Source organism: Coregonus lavaretus (genome assembly GCF_964263955.1).
Source record: "Coregonus lavaretus genome assembly, chromosome: 4".
Taxonomy (NCBI): Eukaryota; Metazoa; Chordata; class Actinopteri; order Salmoniformes; family Salmonidae; genus Coregonus; species Coregonus lavaretus.
Genome location: NC_139991.1, coordinates 79,000,174 through 79,021,024, shown reverse-complemented (window position 1 = coordinate 79,021,024; position 20,851 = coordinate 79,000,174). Strand labels below are relative to the sequence as shown.

Sequence of the window (20,851 nt, the reverse complement as noted above, 5' to 3'; positions counted from 1 at the left end):
TTTCTAACACTACTGTAGTAGCAAGGTGAATGTACAGTGGGGGAAAAAAGTATTTAGTCAGCCACCAATTGTGCAAGTTCTCCCACTTAAAAGGATGAGAGAGGCCTGTAATTTTCATCATAGGTACACGTCAACTATGACAGACAAATTGAGAAAAATTAATCCAGAAAATCACATTGTAGGATTTTTTATGAATTTATTTGCAAATTATGGTGGCTGACTAAATACTTTTTTTCCCCACTGTATGTACACTGCATGTTGAACAACAAATGTGAAAGATCACCTTTCCCTCTCAATACCTCAATACCTATGCATAAACATTCCTCTCAGTACCTATGCATAAACTTTTCCTATAGATGATTAATGTATAAGTTGTGCTAAGTGAGCTCTGCCCTGATGCCCTGATCAGAGGTCAGATTCCCTTCATCACTGGTTGAATGTGTTTGCAGAATATTAGGTTATGTATTGATTAAGCCAGGTATATTACAGAGGACTGGGCTCACATTTCATCCTGGACAGTATACAGTGTTATTGATACACAAGGTCATGAACTAGCTGATATAAGAAAATGCATTCCACCCAGTCATGAACTATACTGAACAAAAATATATATGCAACATGCAACAATTTCAAAGTTATTACTGAGTTACAGTTCATATAAGGAAATCAGTCAATTTAAATAAATTCATTAGGCTCTAATCTATGGATTTCACATGACTGGGCAGGGGCGGAGCCATTGGTGGGCCTGGGAGGGCAAAGACCCTCCCACTTTGGAGCCAGGCCCACCACTGCGGAGCCCAGCCAATCAGAATGAGTATGTCCCCACAAAAGGACTTTTTACAGACAGAAATACTCCTCAGTTTCATCAGCTGTCCGGGTGGCTGGTCTCAGACGATCCCGCAGATGAAGAAGCCGGATGTGGAGGTCCTGGGCTGACATGGTTATAAATGTTCTGCGGTTGTGAGGCCGGTTGGACGTATTGCAAAATTCTCCAAAACAATGTTGGAGGGGGCTTATGGTAGAGAAATTAAAATTAAATGATCTGGCAACAGCTCTGGTGGACATTCCCGCAGTCAGCATGCCATTTGCACGCTCCCTCAAAACTTGAGAATATGTGGTATTGTGTTTTGTGACAAAACTGCACATTTTAGGGTGGCCTTTTATTGTCCCCAGCACAAGGTGCACCTGTGTAATGATCATGCTGTTTAATCAGCTTCTTGATATGCCACCTGTCAGGTAGATGGATTATCTTGGCAAAGGAGAAATGCTCACTAACAGGGATGTAAATAAATGTGTGCACAAAATTTGAGAGAAATAAGCTTTTGTGCGTATGGAACATTTCGGGGATCTTTTATTTCACCTTATGAAACATGGGACCAACCCTTTACATGCTGCATTCATATTTTTGATCAGTATACATAGTTGGGTGTAATAAAATCGAATCCTATAACACCGGCGCTCGTCGGATATTTTATTTATTTATTTAACCAGGCAAGTCAGTTAAGAACAAATTCTTATTTACAATGACGGCCTACACCGGCCAAACCCGGACCAATTGTGTGCCACCCTATGGGACTCCCAATCACGGCCGGTTGTGATACAGCCTGGAATTGAACCAGGGGGTCTGTAGTGAAGCCTCAAGCACTGAGATGAAGTGCCTTAGACCGCTGCGCCACTTGGGAGCTTGCAAACTATCACAGATTACAAAGGGAAACCCAGCCAAGAGTTGCCCATTGACACGAGCATACCAGATGAGCTAAATGCCTTCTATGCTCGCTTCGAGGCAAGCAACACTGAACCATGCATGAGAGCACCAGCTGTTCCGGATGACTATGTGATCACGCTCTCCATAGCTGATATGAGTAAGACCTTTAAACAGGTTAACATTAACAAGGCCGCAGGGCCAGACAGATAACAAGGCCGCAGGGCCAGACGGATAACAAGGCCGCAGGGCCAGACGGATAACAAGGCCGCAGGACCAGACGGATAACAAGGCCGCAGGACCAGACGGATAACAAGGCCGCAGGACCAGACGGATAACAAGGCCGCAGGGCCAGACGGATTACAAGGACCCGTACTCAGAGCATACGCTGACCAGCTGGCAAGTGTCTTCACTGACATTTTTAACCTCTCCCTGACCCCGTCTGTATTACCTACATTTTTCAAGCAGACCACCATAGTCCCTGTGCCCAAGAACGCCAAGGTAACCTGTCTAAATGACTATCACCCTGTAGAACTCACATCTGTAGCAATGAAGTGCTTTGAAAGGCTGGTCATGGCTCAACACCATCATCCCAGAAACCCTGGACCCACTCCAATTCACATACCGCCCCAACAGATCCACAGATGATGCAATCTCTATTGCACTCCACACTGCCCTTTCCCACCTTGACAAAAGGAACATCTATGTGAGAATGCTATTCATTGACTACAGCTCAGCGTTCAACACCATAGTGGCCTCAGAGCTCATCACTAAGCTAAGGAATCTCTCCATTCAGAGATATCAGTATCAAGCCTGTCTGTCAGAGTGGCAGGTCTCTCTCCATTCAGAGATATCAGTATCAAGCCTGTCTGTCAGTCCTGGACTTCACATCATCTTGCAAGTCTCCATGTACTGGCTCAATACATGTTTCTGTGAACACAAACACACACAGTCACTGTTCTATTACCAATAGCAGTTACTGATAGCACCTGTTTGTGTGTCAGAATCTACCTATGTTGAAGTTTGAACAGGTCAGATCAAACCCAGTTCTGGTCTCCCCATTGAAGACTGTTGGTGAGCAGGCAAGAGGTGAGGCTGGAGGTGAGGTTATTGATGAGCATAGCAGCATAGATCAGCTGGACCCTCATCAAAGATACTGGTGGGTGTCACGACCGTCTGAAGGAGGAGACCAATGCGCAGCGTTGCGAGTGAACATGATATTTATTAAATAACGTACTCACGAAAACAAAACAAAAGACGATACGTGAAGTCCTCAAGTTACAAACTACTGACACACGGAACAAGTAACAAGGAAACAATAACCCACAAAACAAAGGAGAAAACACACAGAATATATATGGCTCCCAATCAGAGATAACGAGCCGACAGCTGACACTCGTTACCTCCGATTGGGAGTCATAGACCAATCACCATAGACACAAACAAAATGAAACTCACCCATCCCCAACACCACCAAATGAAATACACCCAAACACATGAAAATGAACAACCCTGGCTCAATTATAAAGTCCATAGAGCCAGAGTGTCACAGTGGGTCACACACTCTGCACTGATTACATTATCAACGGTGGTTATGATTAGCATGATGGAACCAACCTGATCGCTACATTCAGCTTTCTTTCACTTCAGATATCATAAAATGTGAAGTGAAATAGAATGGTGAACGCAGCCATCAGGCTGGTAAATAGATTGGTTCATAATCAGGCTGGTTCCACCAGGCTAGGCTATTTATTGATCATCCATTATACCTCATACCAGACCTACATCCATTATACCTTATACCAGACCTACATCCATTATACCTCATACCAGACCTACATCCATTATACCTTATACCAGACCTACATCCATTATACCTTATACCAGACCTACATCCATTATACCTTATACCAGACCTACATCCATTATACCTTATACCAGACCTACATCCATTATACCTCATACCAGACCTACATCCATTATACCTTATACCAGACCTACATCCATTATACCTCATACCAGACCTACATCCATTATACCTTATACCAGACCTACATCCATTATACCTTATACCAGACCTACATCCATTATACCTTATACCAGACCTACATCCATTATACCTTATACCAGACCTACATCCATTATACCTTATACCAGACCTACATCCATTATACCTTATACCAGACCTACATCCATTATACCTTATACCAGACCTACATCCATTATACCTTATACCAGACCTACATCCATTATACCTTATACCAGACCTACATCCATTATACCTTATACCAGACCTATTTGAAGAATCTCAATGTCACGATCGTCTACCAGAGAGGAGGACCAAGGCGCAGCGTTGAATGCGAACATTTTATTATATCAAGATGATCACACGATCAAAACAACAAAAACGAAACGTGACGTCCCTGGTTACATAAACCAACCAACACGGAACAAGAAACCACAAACACAAAGTGAAAGACAGACAGTTAAATATGGCTCCCAATCAGAGACAACCAGCTGACACTCGTTGCCTCTGATTGGGAGTCACTCAGGCCAACATAGAAATACAAACATAGAATTACACACCCTGGCTCAACATAACAGTGTCCCCAGAGCCAGGGCGTGACAGTACCCCCCCCTAAAGGCGCGGACTCCGACCGCGCCAACTAAATACCACAGGGGAGGGACCGGGTGGGCACTCCGCCTAGGCGGCGGATCCGGCTCCGGGCATGATCCCCACTCCTTCTCTAACCCCCCAAAGTACCCCTGGTCCGATCTGGCCCTGCTGACCAGAGCTGAACTGAACACTGGTGGAGCGGATTGCTCTAGCTCCGGCGTGACGCAGCACCTGACCGGTGCCGGACCCGCCACCGGTGGAACAGGCACGGGCCGTGCCGGACTGACGACGCACACCACTGGCTTGGTGTGGGGAGCAGGAGCGGGCCGAGCCGGGCTGACGAAACGCACCACTGACTTGGTGCGGGGAGCAGGAGCGGGCCGGACCGGGCTGACGAAGCTCACCACTGACTTGGTGCGGGGAGCAGGAACGGGCCGTGCCGGGCTGACGACGCGCACCACTGACTTGGTGCGGGGAGCAGGAACGGGCCGGACAGGGCTGACGAAACGCACCACAGACTTGGTGCGGGGAGCAGGAATGGGCCGGACTGGGCTGGCGACGCGCACCACAGACTTGGTGCGGAGAGCAGGAACGGGCCGGACAGGGCTGACGAAACGCACCACAGACTTGGTGCGGGGAGCAGGAATGGGCCGGACTGGGCTGACGAAACGCACCACAGACTTGGTGCGGGGAGCAGGAATGGGCCGGACCGAGCTGGCGATGCGCACCGTAGACTTGGTGCGAGTGGCAGGAACAGGCCGGACCGTACTGGGAACACACACCACTGGCCCTACGTGGGGATCAGGAACAGGCCGGACCGGACTGGCAACACACGCCAGTACCTCTCGCCGTGCCTCTACATCTTCCACCCCCTCTTCGACCAGTGGCCCCCGTAACCTGGCGGCCTCCTCTGCCAATCCGCTGGGCCGCTCTGCCGCGGTCTCCTGCTGGCCCGACGTCCACGGCGTTAGCCCCCCCCTAAACATTTTCTGGGCGTCTCCCCTACCCGTGGACCAGGTCTCCATGTCCCTCGCCAGCCTTTCGCCCTTCTGCCATAATGTCAAGCCCTTCTTGTCACGATCGTGTGAATGATGAGACCAAAGCGCAGCGCGTGTTCCGAGAAACATGATGACTTTATTTACTTAAAGTGCAACACGAGAAAACAACAAAGAACGATACGTGAAGTTCCACTACTGATAACGACAGCAACAAGGAAACAAAAACCCACAAACCCCACAGGACAACATACAGCCTAAATATGGCTCCCAATCAGAGATAACGAGCCGAACAGCTGACACTCGTTACCTCCGATTGGGAGTCAATGAATACAAACACCCAACATAGAAATACCACAACCTAGACACCCCAACATAGAAATACACCCAAAACAAATGAACATGAACAACCCTGGCTCAAGAATAAAGGTCCGTGGAGCCAGAGTGTTACATTACCCCCCCCTAAAGGTGCGACCTCCGGGCGCACCAGCAAACAGTCTAGGGGAGGGTCTGGGTGGGCGTCTGTCCAGGTGGCGGCTCTGGCCCAGGTCGTGGTCCCCACCCCACCATAGTCATTACCCACTTACTTAGCCTCCTACACATTACCACCCCCCCACTACACCCCACTGGGTTAAGGGGCGGCACCGGACTAAGGGGCAACACCGGACTACGGACCAGCACCGGGATAAGGGGCAGCACCGGGCTAAGGGGCAGCACCGGGCTAAGGGGCAGCACCGGGCTAAGGACCAGCACCGGGATAAGGACCAGCACCAGGCTAAGGAACAGTACCTGACTAAGTGGCAGCACCGGACTGAGGGGCAGCTCCGGACTGAATGGCGGATCCTGGCTGGCTGGCTCAGGCGGATCCTGGCTGAACGGCTCATGGCTGGCTGAAGGATCTGGCTGCTCATGGCTGGCCGACGGATCTGGCTGCTCATGGCTGGCCGACGGATCTGGCTGATCCTGTCTGGCCGAAGGCTCTGGCTGATCCTGTCTGGCGGAAGGCTCTGGCTGATCCGGTCTGGCGGAAGGCTCTGGCTGATCCGGTCTGACGGAAGGCTCTGGCTGCTCCGGTCTGACGGAAGGCTCTGGCTGATCCGGTCTGACGGAAGGCTCTGGCTGATCCGGTCTGACGGAAGGCTCTGGCTGCTCCTGTCTGGCGGAAGGCTCTGGCTGATCCTGTCTGGCGGAAGGCTCTGGCTGATCCTGTCTGGCGGAAGGCTCTGGCTGATCCTGTCTGGCGGAAGGCTCTGGCTGATCCTGTCTGGCGGAGAGCTCTAGCGGCTCCGATCTGGCGGACGGCGCTGAAGGCTCATGGCAGACGGGCGGCTTTGTAGGCTCTGTACAGACGGGTAGTTCAGACGGCGTTGGGCAGACGGACAGTTCAGACGGCGTTGGGCCGACAGGCAGTTCAGGCGCCGTTGGGCAGACGGGCAGTTCAGACGGCGTTGGGCAGACGGGCAGTTCAGACGGCGTTGGGCAGACGGGCAGTTCAGGCCCCGTTGGGCAGACGGACAGTTCAGGCCCCGTTGGGCAGACGGACAGTTCAGGCCCTCTGAGGCGCACCGTAGGCCTGTTGCGTGGTGCCGGAACCGGAGGTACCGGGCTGAGGACACGCATCACAGGGCTAGTGCGGGGAGAAGCAACAGGGCATGCTTGGCCCTGGGGACGCACCGTAGGCCTGATGCGTGGTGCCGGAACTGGAGGTACCGGGCTGAGGACACGCATCTCAGGGCTAGTGCGGGGAGTCGGAACAGGGCATGCTGGACCCTGGGGACTCCCATAACGCCTAGTGCGGGGAGCCGGAACAGGGCATGCTGGACCCTGGGGACTCACCTCACGCCTAGTGCGGAGAGCAGGAACAGGCCGGGCTGGGCTGGCGACGCGCACCGTATCCCTGGTGCGAGTGGCCGGAACAGGCCGGGCCGGGCTGGCGAAGCGCACCGTATCCCTGGTGCGTGGAGTAGGAACAGGCCGGGCTGGGCTGGCGAAGCGCACCGTCTCCCTGGTGCGTGGAGTAGGAACAGGCAGGGCTGAGCTGGCGACGCACACCGTATCCCTGGTGCGAGTGGCCGGAACAGGCCGGGCCGAGCTGGCGAAGCGCACCGTATCCCTGGTGCGTGGAGTAGGAACAGGCCGGTCCATACCGGGAACACACACCACTGGCCTCAACCGAGGATCAGGAACGGGCCGGACCGGACTGGCAACACACCTCAGTCCTTCACGCCGTGCCACACACACATCCCTGCCTCTTCTCGCCAATGGCTCCCGTACTCCGTTAGCCCTCTCACCTATACTCCCTGTGGCAGCTTCCTGCTGCCCAGTCGCCCAAGCCATGTGCCCCCCCCCAAAAACTTTTTGGGGTTGCCTCTCTTCCACGGGCTTCCAGCCTCGCCTTCGCGCTGCCTCCTCGTACCACCTCCTCTCGGCTTTGGCTGCCTCCAGCTCTTCCCGAGGGCGGTGATACTCCTCCGGTTGTGCCCAAGGACCCTTTCCAGCCCGGATCTCCTCCCATGTCCAAAAATCTTTAGGAGGCGTCCATAACTCCTGGACGCGCTGCTTGGTCCTTTTTTGGTGGGTTTTTCTGTCACGATCGTGTGAATGATGAGACCAAAGCGCAGCGCGTGTTCCGAGAAACATGATGACTTTATTTACTTAAAGTGCAACACGAGAAAACAACAAAGAACGATACGTGAAGTTCCACTACTGATAACGACAGCAACAAGGAAACAAAAACCCACAAACCCCACAGGACAACATACAGCCTAAATATGGCTCCCAATCAGAGATAACGAGCCGAACAGCTGACACTCGTTACCTCCGATTGGGAGTCAATGAATACAAACACCCAACATAGAAATACCACAACCTAGACACCCCAACATAGAAATACACCCAAAACAAATGAACATGAACAACCCTGGCTCAAGAATAAAGGTCCGTGGAGCCAGAGTGTTACACTTCTCTTCCTCACTCGGCTTGACCCAGTCGAGGAGGCAAAGGAGATCTGTTAGGGATCTCCCTGGCGATGGCTCCTGGACACGCTGCTTGGTCACATCTTGGTGGTTTCTTCTGTCACGATCGTCTACCAGAGAGGAGGACCAAGGCGCAGCGTTGAATGCGAACATTTTATTATATCAAGATGATCACACGATCAAAACAACAAAAACGAAACGTGACGTCCCTGGTTACATAAACCAACCAACACGGAACAAGAAACCACAAACACAAAGTGAAAGACAGACAGTTAAATATGGCTCCCAATCAGAGACAACCAGCTGACACTCGTTGCCTCTGATTGGGAGTCACTCAGGCCAACATAGAAATACAAACATAGAATTACACACCCTGGCTCAACATAACAGTGTCCCCAGAGCCAGGGCGTGACACTCAAATATAAAATATTTTTGTTACTACATTGTTATTTCATAGTTTTGATGTCTTCACTATTATTCTACATTGTAGAAAATAGTAAAAAATAAAGAAAAACCGTTGAATGAGTAGGTGTCCAAACTTTTGAATGAAACTGTATATATATATATATATATATATACACTTTTTTATTATAATGATATATTTTTTTAAAGTTTAAACCCTTTTTCATACTTACATTCATTTTTTAATACCGGTACCGGTTACCTTCAGGTGAATCCCCTGACATGGAGGACAGAGCAAAACGGAGATCAACATCGTGTTCTTGAGAATCTCCCCTTTCCATAGAGTTGTCATGGTTTGTAGGTCAAACCGTTCGGACGCTACAAACGTTGCTTTGAGAAGACCGAACTTTTGACTGGTACTGTACATGTTTTGCTCTAGGACGCCCACAGGCCTCACTAGACTCGTCTGAAGGTCCCCCGGTACCAGTTGATAAAATGAATGGAAGTATATATGGAGACTATGGTGTAAAACCAAAACAATGGTTTCCTGATATTTTTTATATCTCTCAGATACAGGACAGACACTTCAAAACAAACTTCCTTTAGATTATTTTGGGGGACAATCTGTTGTTCCCATGTAGTGAATCTGTTATTCAATGCGTTTGTATGGGGCAATAGCATGAACGCCAAACTTTTTTTTTCTTCATTAAATCATTTATCGTTTTAGACTTCTAGGGGTCTTAAAATTATAAATGAAGTAGCTAAATTATCCTTAGTATCCTTCTTAAAACAATTCCATACCGTTTAGTAATCCCTATAGTAGGTGGTAGTATAGAGAAGGCCCTCAATGATATCACTATGGGTAGAGAGGGCCCTCAGTGATATCACTATGGGTAGAGAGGGCCCTCAATGATATCACTATGGGTAGAGAGGGCCCTCAATGATATCACTATGGGTAGAGAGGGCCCTCAATGATATCACTATGCAGATAGAGAGGGCCCTCAATGATATCACTATGGGTAGAGAGGGCCCTCAATGATATCGCTATGGGTAGAGAGGGCCCTCAATGATATCGCTATGGGTAGAGAGGGCCCTCAATGATATCACTATGGGTAGAGAGGGCCCTCAATGATATCGCTATGGGTAGAGAGGGCCCTCAATGATATCACTATGGGTAGAGAGGGCCCTCAATGATATCGCTATGGGTAGAGAGGGCCCTCAATGATATCACTATGGGTAGAGAGGGCCCTCAATGATATCGCTATGGGTAGAGAGGGCCCTCAATGATATCGCTATGGGTAGAGAGGGCCCTCAATGATATCGCTATGGGTAGAGAGGGCTCTCAATGATATCACTATGGGTAGAGAGGGCCCTCAATGATATCACTATGCAGATAGAGAGGGCCCTCAATGATATCACTATGCAGATAGAGAGGGCCCTCAATGATATCACTATGGGTAGAGAGGCCCTCAATGATATCACTATGGGTAGAGAGGGCCCTCAATGATATCACTATGCAGATAGAGAGGGCCCTCAATGATATCACTATGGGTAGAGAGGGCCCTCAATGATATCACTATAGAGTTGGTAGTATAGAGAGGCCCTCAATGATATCACTATGGGTAGAGAGGGCCCTCAATGATATCACTATGGGTAGAGAGGGCCCTCAATGATATCACTATGCAGATAGAGAGGGCCCTCAATGATATCACTATGGGTAGAGAGGGCCCTCAATGATATCACTATGGGTAGAGAGGGCCCTCAATGATATCACTATGCAGATAGAGAGGGCCCTCAATGATATCACTATAGAGTTGGTAGTATAGAGAGGCCCTCAATGGCATCACTATAGAGTTAGTAGTATAGAGAGGCCCTCAATGACATCGCTATAGAGTTAGTAGTATAGAGAGGGCCCTCAATGATATCACTATGGGTAGAGAGGGCCCTCAATGATATCACTATAGAGTTGGTAGTATAGAGAGGCCCTCAATGATATCACTATGGGTAGAGAGGGCCCTCAATGATATCGCTATGGGTAGAGAGGGCCCTCAATGATATCGCTATGGGTAGAGAGGGCCCTCAATGATATCACTATGGGTAGAGAGGGCCCTCAATGATATCGCTATGGGTAGAGAGGGCCCTCAATGATATCACTATGGGTAGAGAGGGCCCTCAATGATATCGCTATGGGTAGAGAGGGCCCTCAATGATATCGCTATGGGTAGAGAGGGCCCTCAATGATATCGCTATGGGTAGAGAGGGCTCTCAATGATATCACTATGCAGATAGAGAGGGCCCTCAATGATATCACTATGGGTAGAGAGGGCCCTCAATGATATCACTATAGAGTTGGTAGTATAGAGAGGCCCTCAATGATATCACTATGGGTAGAGAGGGCCCTCAATGATATCACTATGGGTAGAGAGGGCCCTCAATGATATCACTATGCAGATAGAGAGGGCCCTCAATGATATCACTATGGGTAGAGAGGGCCCTCAATGATATCACTATGGGTAGAGAGGGCCCTCAATGATATCACTATGCAGATAGAGAGGGCCCTCAATGATATCACTATAGAGTTGGTAGTATAGAGAGGCCCTCAATGGCATCACTATAGAGTTAGTAGTATAGAGAGGGCCCTCAATGATATCACTATGGGTAGAGAGGGCCCTCAATGACATCACTATAGAGTTAGTAGTATAGAGAGGGCCCTCAATGATATCACTATAGAGTTAGTAGTATAGAGAGGCCCTCAATGACATCGCTATAGAGTTAGTAGTATAGAGAGGGCCCTCAGAGAGCATGTCCACTGCTAGGCCCCTCTCCATCTTAAAGCCCCGCTCTCTGCCTACTCACCCCAGATATGAGCAGATAGCAGATAACTGTAACCATTGATGTAGCTAATAGAAAACTCAAGGCTGTGTTGAATGAAGTGTCTGTGTGTAGTTGGAAAGGCCACTTTAAACCGATACACATTGTAGGTGATAAAGATATATCCTGTTCCCTTTATAGTGCACTACCTTTGGGCCTGCATTTGGGACACATCCATAGTGTCCTGAGTCGCTTGGGACACATCCATAGTGTCCTGAGTCGCTTGGGACACATCCATAGTGTCCTGAGTCGCTTGGGACACATCCATAGTGTCCTGAGTCGCTTGGGACACATCCATAGTGTCCTGAGTCATTTGGGACACATCCATTGTGTCCTGAGTCATTTGGGACACATCCATAGTGTCCTGAGTCATTTGGGACACATCCATAGAGTCCTGAGTCATTTGGGACACATCCATAGTGTCCTGAGTCATTTGGGACACATCCATAGTGTCCTGAGTCATTTGGGACACATCCATAGTGTCCTGAGTTGTTCGGGACACATCCATAGTGTCCAGAGTCGCTGCTAGTGTTTGAACAGACATTAGGCCTATATTATTCAGACATGATCGACGTCCGTCTGTCTTCACTGGGATAGTAGACTTATATATATATGCCATTTTAGCAGAAAGTTTTATCTGAAGCGACAGTCATGTGTCCATACGTTTTAAGCATTGGGGGCACCAGGAATTGAACCCACTATCCTGACATTGCAAGCGCCACGCTCTACCAACTGAGCCATACACACAGATCTAACATACAGGAGTTTAGTGATGTCATTAGATCATGTCTCCTCATCATGTGAAACAGAGATTAGTAATGTCATTAGATCATGTCTCCTCATCATGTGAAACAGAGATTAGTGATGTCATTAGATCATGTCTCCTCATCATGTGAAACAGAGATTAGTGATGTCATTAGATCATGTCTCCTCATCATGTGAAACAGAGATTAGTGATGTCATTAGATCATGTCTCCTCATCATGTGAAACAGAGATTAGTGATGTCATTAGATCATGTCTCCTCATCATGTGAAACAGAGATTAGTGATGTCATTAGATCATGTCTCCTCATCATGTGAAACAGAGATTAGTGATGTCATTAGATCATGTCTCCTCATCATGTGAAACAGAGATTAGTGATGTCATTAGATCATGTCTCCTCATCATGTGAAACAGAGATTAGTGATGTCATTAGATCATGTCTCCTCATCATGTGAAACAGAGATTAGTGATGTCATTAGATCATGTCTCCTCATCATGTGAAACAGAGATTAGTGATGTCATTAGATCATGTCTCCTCATCATGTGAAACAGAGATTAGTGATGTCATTAGATCATGTCTCCTCATCATGTGAAACAGAGATTAGTGATGTCATTAGATCATGTCTCCTCATCATGTGAAACAGAGATTAGTGATGTCATTAGATCATGTCTCCTCATCATGTGAAACAGAGATTAGTGATGTCATTAGATCATGTCTCCTCATCATGTGAAACAGAGATTAGTGATGTCATTAGATCATGTCTCCTCATCATGTGAAACAGAGATTAGTGATGTCATTAGATCATGTCTCCTCATCATGTGAAACAGAGATTAGTGATGTCATTAGATCATGTCTCCTCATCATGTGAAACAGAGATTTTAGTGTCAGGTTATATACTGATAGAAGAAGACGTAATATTTATTTATTTAATACTCAACCCAACATAAGGTACGTCATGGCAACCCAACATAAGGTACGTCATGGCAACCCAACATAAGGTACGTCATGGAAAACGACGTGGACGAAGCCCAAAACAAACTATTTATATATTAGAAGCATTTAAATGAGGAGCAGAGGAGTCTTTCTGAGTCTCTCTCTCAATTCAATTCAAAGGGCATTACTGGCATGGGAAACATATACTGTATTTACAATGGCAGAGCAAGTGACAGATCATAAACACACTGAGAAGACAGAAATGTAACAACATCAACAACAACAAATCCACGTCCCTCCCTCCCTCCCTCCCTCCCTCCCTCCCTCCCTCCATCTCTCTCATTCTCTCTCGTTCTCTCTCTCTTCGATATCTTCATGCATAATTTATGTGGGGACTGAGATGCTGTTCAGATATGGTGCATTTTTCATAAGCCCTCTGAGGGGCTGATTGGAGCAGAGGCACAGTGAGATGGCTAGGGCCAGGGAATGTGATGCCTCAGAGACAGTGAGATGGCTAGGGCCAGGGAATGTGATGCCTCAGAAACGGTGAGATGGCTAGGGCCAGGGAATGTGATGCCTCAGAGACAATGAGATGGCTAGGGCCAGGGAATGTGATGCCTCAGAGACAGTGAGATGGCTAGGGCCAGGGAATGTGATGCCTCAGAGACAGTGAGATGGCTAGGGCCAGGGAATGTGATGCCTCAGAGACGGTGAGATGGCTAGGGCCAGGGAATGTGATGCCTCAGAGACGGTGAGATGGCTAGGGCCAGGGAATGTGATGCCTCAGAAACAGTGAGATGGATAGGGCCAGGGAATGTGATGCCTCAGAGACACAGTGAGAGAGACAGGGAATGTGATGCCTCAGAGACACAGTGAGATGGCTAGGGCCAGGAAGACATGCAGAAAGGATTGTTGATAAGGTCTGATAGGATGCCAGATGGGCGAGGCAGGGTGCATTTTAGGTCCCCAACATGTGTCTGGATGTAAACAGCAGAGCAGAACCCTGGAGGTGCATCCCAAATTGCACCCTATTCCCTATATAGTGCCCTATTACACCATAGGGTATAGGGGGCCATTTGAGATGCAGCCTGGGTCTAAATTTGTCGGCGAGTGAATAAACCTTTACAATCCGTCCTACTGGTGAATGTGAAATCACTGGAGAATAAACTGGATGAGCTCCGTTCCAGACTATCCTACCAATCACTGGAGTATAAACTGGATGAGCTCCGTTCCAGACTATCCTACAAATCACTGGAGAATAAACTGGATGAGCTCCGTTAGAGACTATTCTACCAATCACTGGAGAATAAACTGGATGAGCTCCATTCCAGACTATCCTACCAATCACTGGAGAATAAACTGGATGAGCTCCGTTCCAGACTATCCTACCAATCACTGGAGAATAAACTGGATGAGCTCCGTTAGAGACTATCCTACCAATCACTGGAGAATAAACTGGATGAGCTCCGTTCCAGACTATCCTACCAATCACTGGAGAATAAACTGGATGAGCTCTGTTAGAGACTATCCTATCAATCACTGGAGAATAAACTGGATGAGCTCCGTACCAGACTATCCTACCAATCACTGGAGAATAAACTGGATGAGCTCCGTTAAAGACTGTCCTACCAATCACTGGAGAATAAACTGGATGAGCTCTGTTCCAGACTATCCTACCAATCACTGGAGAATAAACTGGATAAGCTCCGTTCCAGACTATCCTACCAATCACTGGAGAATAAACTGGATGAGCTCCGTTAAAGACTGTCCTACCAATCACTGGAGAATAAACTGGATGAGCTCTGTTCCAGACTATCCTACCAATCACTGGAGAATAAACTGGATGAGCTCCGTTAGAGACTGTCCTACCAATCACTGGAGAATAAACTGGATGAGCTCCGTTCCAGACTATCCTACCAATCACTGGAGAATAAACTGGATGAGCTCCGTTCCAGACTATCCTACCAATCACTGGAGAATAAACTGGATGAGCTCTGTTAGAGACTATTCTACCAATGACTGGAGAATAAACTGGATGAGCTCCGTTAAAGAATGTCCTACCAATCACTGGAGAATAAACTGGATGAGCTCTGTTCCAGACTATCCTACCAATCACTGGAGAATAAACTGGATGAGCTCCGTTAGAGACTGTCCTACCAATCACTGGAGAATAAACTGGATGAGCTCCGTTCCAGACTATCCTACCAATCACTGGAGAATAAACTGGATGAGCTCCGTTCCAGACTATCCTACCAATCACTGGAGAATAAACTGGATGAGCTCTGTTAGAGACTATTCTACCAATCACTGGAGAATAAACTGGATGAGCTCCGTTAAAGACTGTCCTACCAATCACTGGAGAATAAACTGGATGAGCTCTGTTCCAGACTATCCTACCAATCACTGGAGAATAAACTGGATGAGCTCTGTTCCAGACTATCCTACCAATCACTGGAGAATAAACTGGATGAGCTCTGTTAGAGACTATTCTACCAATCACTGGAGAATAAACTGGATGAGCTCCGTTAAAGACTGTCCTACCAATCACTGGAGAATAAACTGGATGAGCTCTGTTCCAGACTATCCTACCAATCACTGGAGAATAAACTGGATGAGCTCCGTTAGAGACTGTCCTACCAATCACTGGAGAATAAACTGGATGAGCTCCGTTCCAGACTATCCTAACAATCACTGGAGAATAAACTGGATGAGCTCCGTTCCAGACTATCCTACCAATCACTGGAGAATAAACTGGATGAGCTCCGTTCCAGACTATCCTACCAATCACTGGAGAATAAACTGGATGAGCTCCGTTCCAGACTATCCTACCAATCACTGGAGAATAAACTGGATGAGCTCTGTTAAAGACTGTCCTACCAATCACTGGAGAATAAACTGGATGAGCTCTGTTCCAGACTATCCTACCAATCACTGGAGAATAAACTGGATAAGCTCCGTTCCAGACTATCCTACCAGTCACTGGAGAATAAACTGGATGGCCTCCATTCCAGACTATCCTACCTATCACTGGAGAATAAACTGGATGAGCTCCGTTCCAGCATACCCTACCAAATGGACATTAAAAACTTTAATATCTTATGTTTCACTGAATGAGGACATGGATAATATACAGTTGGCTGGGTTTTCCGTGCATCAGTAAGACAGAACAGCAACCTCCCGTAAGATGAGGGCTGGTGGTCTGTATTTATTTGTCAATAACAGCTGGTGCGTGATCTCTAATATTAAGGAAGTCTCTAGGTTTTCTCACCTGAGGTAGAGTACGTCATTCACGTAATTCGCAGGAGAACGAGACAGAGATATCGTGGACGTAGGTCGGGGTGCCTTGTAAGGATCAGACGACGAGCGAGTAAACTGCCTCTCCCATCAATCCTATTAGCCAATCTTCAATCATTTGAAAATAAATTAGATGACCTAAGATTATGATTATCCTACCAACGGGACATTAAAAACTGTAACATCTTATGTTTCACCGAGTCATGGCTGAACAACGACATGGACAACATACAGCTAGTGGGCTATACGCTACATCGGCAGGATAGAACGGCTGACTCCGGTAAGACAAGAGGTGGCGGTCTGTGTATATTTGTAAACAACAGCTGGTGCACAAAATCAAATACTAAGAAAGTATTGAGGTTTTGCTCGCCTGAGGTAGAGTATCTTATGATAAGCTGTAGACCGCACTATCTACCAAGAGAGTTTTCTACTATATTTTCCATAGCTGTCTATTTACCACCACAAACCAATGCTGGCATTAAGATTGCACTCAATGAGCTGTATAAGGCTATAACTAAACAGGAAAATGCTCATCCAGAGGCAGCGCTCCTAGTGGCCAGGGACTTTAATGCAGGGAAACTTAAATCCGTTCTACCTAATTTCTACCAGAATGTTAAATGTGCAACCAGAGGGAAAAAAAACTCTAGACCACCTTTACTCCACACACAGAGACGCATACAAAGCTCTCCCTCGCCCTCCATTTGGCAAATCTGACCATAACTCTATCCTCCTGATTCCTGCTTATAAGCAACAACTAAAGCAGGAAGCACCAGTGACTCGGTTAATAGAAAAGTGGTCAGATGACGCAGATGCAAAGCTACAGGACTGTTTTGCTAGCACAGACTGGAACATGTTCCGGGATTCTTCAGATAGCATTGAGGAGTACACCATATCAGTCACTGGCTTCATCAATAAGTGCATCAATGACATCATCCCCACAGTGACTGTACGTACATACCCCAACCAGAAGCCATGGATTACAGGCAACATCCGCTCTGAGCTAAAGGGTAGAGCTGCCGCTTTCAAGGAGCGGGACTCTAACCCGGACGCTTATAAGAAATTCCGCTATGCCCTCCGACGAACCATCAAACAGGCAAAGAGTCAATACAGGACTAAGATTGAATCGTACTACACTGGCTCTGATGCTCGTTGGATGTGGCAGGGCTTGAAAACTATTACAGACTACAAAGGGAAGCACAGCCGCGAGCTGCCCAGTGACACAAGCCTACCAGACGAGCTAAACCACTTCTATGCTCGCTTCGAGGCAAGCAACACTGAAGCATGCATGAGAGCACCAGCTGTTCCGGATGACTATGTTATCACGCTCTCCGTAGCCGATGTGAGTAAGACATTTAAGCAGGTCAACATTCACAAGGACGTGTACTCCGAGCATGTGCTGACCAACTGGCAAGTTTCTTCACTGACATTTTCAACAGGTCCCTGACTGAGTCTTTAATACCAACATGTTTCAAGCAGACCACCATAGTCCCCGTGCCCAAGGACTCTAAGATAACCTGCCTAAATGACTACCGACCCATAGCACTGACGTCTGTAGCCATGAAGTGCTTTGAAAGGCTGGTCATGGCTCACATCAACAGCATTATCCCAGAAACCCTAGACCCACTCCAATTTGCATACCGCCCCAACAGATCCACAGATGATGCAATCTCTACTCCCCTCCTATCACCCACGACTGTGTGGCTGCGCACGACTCCAACACCATCATTAACCTCTACGGGATCAGTGTCCCGTATATGGGACGGTTTAACTGACGTACGCTAATGTGATTAGCATGACTGTTGTAAGTAATAGCAAACTTTCCAGGACATTGACATATGGGCAGAAAGCTTAACTTCTTGTTAATCTAACTGCATTGTCCAATTTACAGTAGCTATTACAGTGAAAAAATACCATGTTATTGTTTGAGGAGAGTGCACAACAACAACAAGTTATCACGGCAACTGATTTGATACGTTCACCTCTGAAGGTAAATAATGTACTTACATTCAGTAATCTTGCTCTGATTTGTCATCCTAAGGGTCCCAGAGATCAAATGTAGCATAGTGTTGTTTGATAAAATCCATTTTTATATTCAAATGTAGGAACTGTGTTCTACAGTTTGAACCCCTGCTGTCTCTGGCTCCACACCCACCCCGCCCGGCCATCTAGATGTGTGAAATGTTGTGTATAAGCTAGTGATCCATCATGTATGACATTCCTGGGAGTGTGTAAACTTACATTTTGTATTACCATATAGTTTTTGTATGTTTTCTATAGTTATGTACTTGAAAATGTATCAATTGACAAATTCGGCACATTTGGGCAGACTTGATACAAGATAGTCCAGTATTGCAATGCTTCACTGGATCAATCTGAAACTATGCACACACACTGCTGTCATCTAGTGACCAAAGTCTAAATTGCGCCTAAACTGCAATATTATATTGTGGCCTTTCTCTTGCCTTTCAAAGATGATGGAATTTCTTTTTTGGGAAAACACATGTTTTTTGGTTTGTATTATGTTTTCTGGAGGTCTGTTGCTATGTAGAGATCTGTTGTTATGCAATTTATAAAAAAAAATATATATGCATGTTTTTTGGTTTATATTATCTTTTACCAGATCTAATGTGTTATATTCTCCTACATTAATTTCACATTTCCTCAAACTTCAAAGTGTTTCCTTTCAAATGGTATCAAGAATATGCATATCCTTGCTTCAGGTCCTGAGCTACAGTCAGTTAGATTTGGGTATGTCATTTTAGGCGAAAATAGAAAAATAGAGTCCGATCCTTAAGAGGTTTTAAGTATGCTGACGACACAACAGTGGTAGGCCTGATCCCCGACAACGATGAGACAGCCTATAGGGAGGAGGTCAGAGACCTGGCAGTGTTGTGCCAGGACAACAACCTCTCCCTCAACGTGAGCAAGACATAGGAGCTGATCGTGGACTACAGGAAATGGAGGGCCGGGCCCACCCCCGTTCACATCGACAGGGCTGTAGTGGAGTGGGTCGAGAGTTCCTTGGTCTCCACATCACTAATAAACTATCATGGTCCAAACACACGAAGACAGTCGTGAAGAGGGCACGACAACGCCTATTCCCCCTCAGGAGACTGAAAAGATATGTCATATGTCCTCAGACCCTCAAGAAGTTCTACAGCTGCACCATCGAGAGGGGTTCCATTTGGGATTGATCCCATGTTGTGTTGTCCTTTCCTCTCTGAGGACACTGAGTAGCTGGTAGTTTTAATGCTGCTTGACTGTAGCAGGTTGACACGTTCTAACCAGGTTCTAACCTTGGAACAATTGTCTCTTCTCTCATATTACCAGACAAAGAGGGAGGTGTGGACTAATTCAAATCAAAATCAAGTCACATTTTATTGGTCACATACACATATTTAGCAGATGTTATTGTGACTGTAGCGAAATGCTTGTAATATACATATGAAATGAGTAAAACAGTATGTAAACATTATTAAAGTGACCAGTGATTCCATGTCTATGTATATAGGGCAGCAGCCTCTAAGGTGCAGGGTTGAGTAACCGGGTGGTAGCCGGCTAGTGATGGCTATTTAACAGTCTGATGGCCTTGAGATAGAAGCTGTTTTTCAGTTTCTCGGTCCCAGCTTTGACGCACCTGTACCGACCTCGCCTTCTGGATGATAATGGGGTGAACAGGCCGTGGCTCGGTTGGTTGATGTCCTTGGTTATCTTTTTGGCCTTCTTGTGACATCGGGTGCTGTAGGTGTCTTGGAGGGCAGGCAGTGTGCCCTCGGTGATGCGTTGGGCAGACGTCACCACCCTCTGGAGAGCCCTGCGGTTGCAGGAGGTGCAGTTGCCGTACCAGGCGGTGATACAGCCCGACAGGATGCTCTCAATTGTGCATCTGTAAAGGTTTGTGAGGGTTTTAGGTGCCAAGCCAAATATCTTCAGCCTCCTGAGGTTGAAGAGGCTCTGTTGCGCCTTCTTCACCACACTGTCTGTGTGGGTGGACCATTTCAGTTTGTCAGTGATGTGTATGCCAAGGAACTTGAAGCTTTTCACCTTCTCCACTGCGGTCCCGTCGATGGGGGCGTGCTCCCTCTGCTGTCTCCTGAAGTCCACGATCAGCTCCTTCGTTTTGTTGACGTTGAGGGAGAGGTTATTACTACTACTACTCAGCAAGGGCCCTCACCTTCTCCCAGGGCCCTCACCTTCTCCCAGGGCCCTCACCTTCTCCCAGGGCCCTCACCTCCTCCCAGGGCCCTCACCTTCTCCCAGGGCCCTCACCTCCTCCCAGGGCCCTCACCTTCTCCCAG

The 20,851-nt window shown here is 47.4% G+C and overlaps 1 protein-coding gene across 1 annotated transcript in view; it reads left to right on the top strand.

Annotated features, from left to right (window-relative positions):
• Positions 1 to 20,851, top strand: part of LOC311127207 (ciliary neurotrophic factor receptor subunit alpha-like) — a 271,986-nt gene that overhangs the window by 196,697 nt on the left and 54,438 nt on the right. The gene's annotated exons all lie outside the window — the stretch shown is intronic.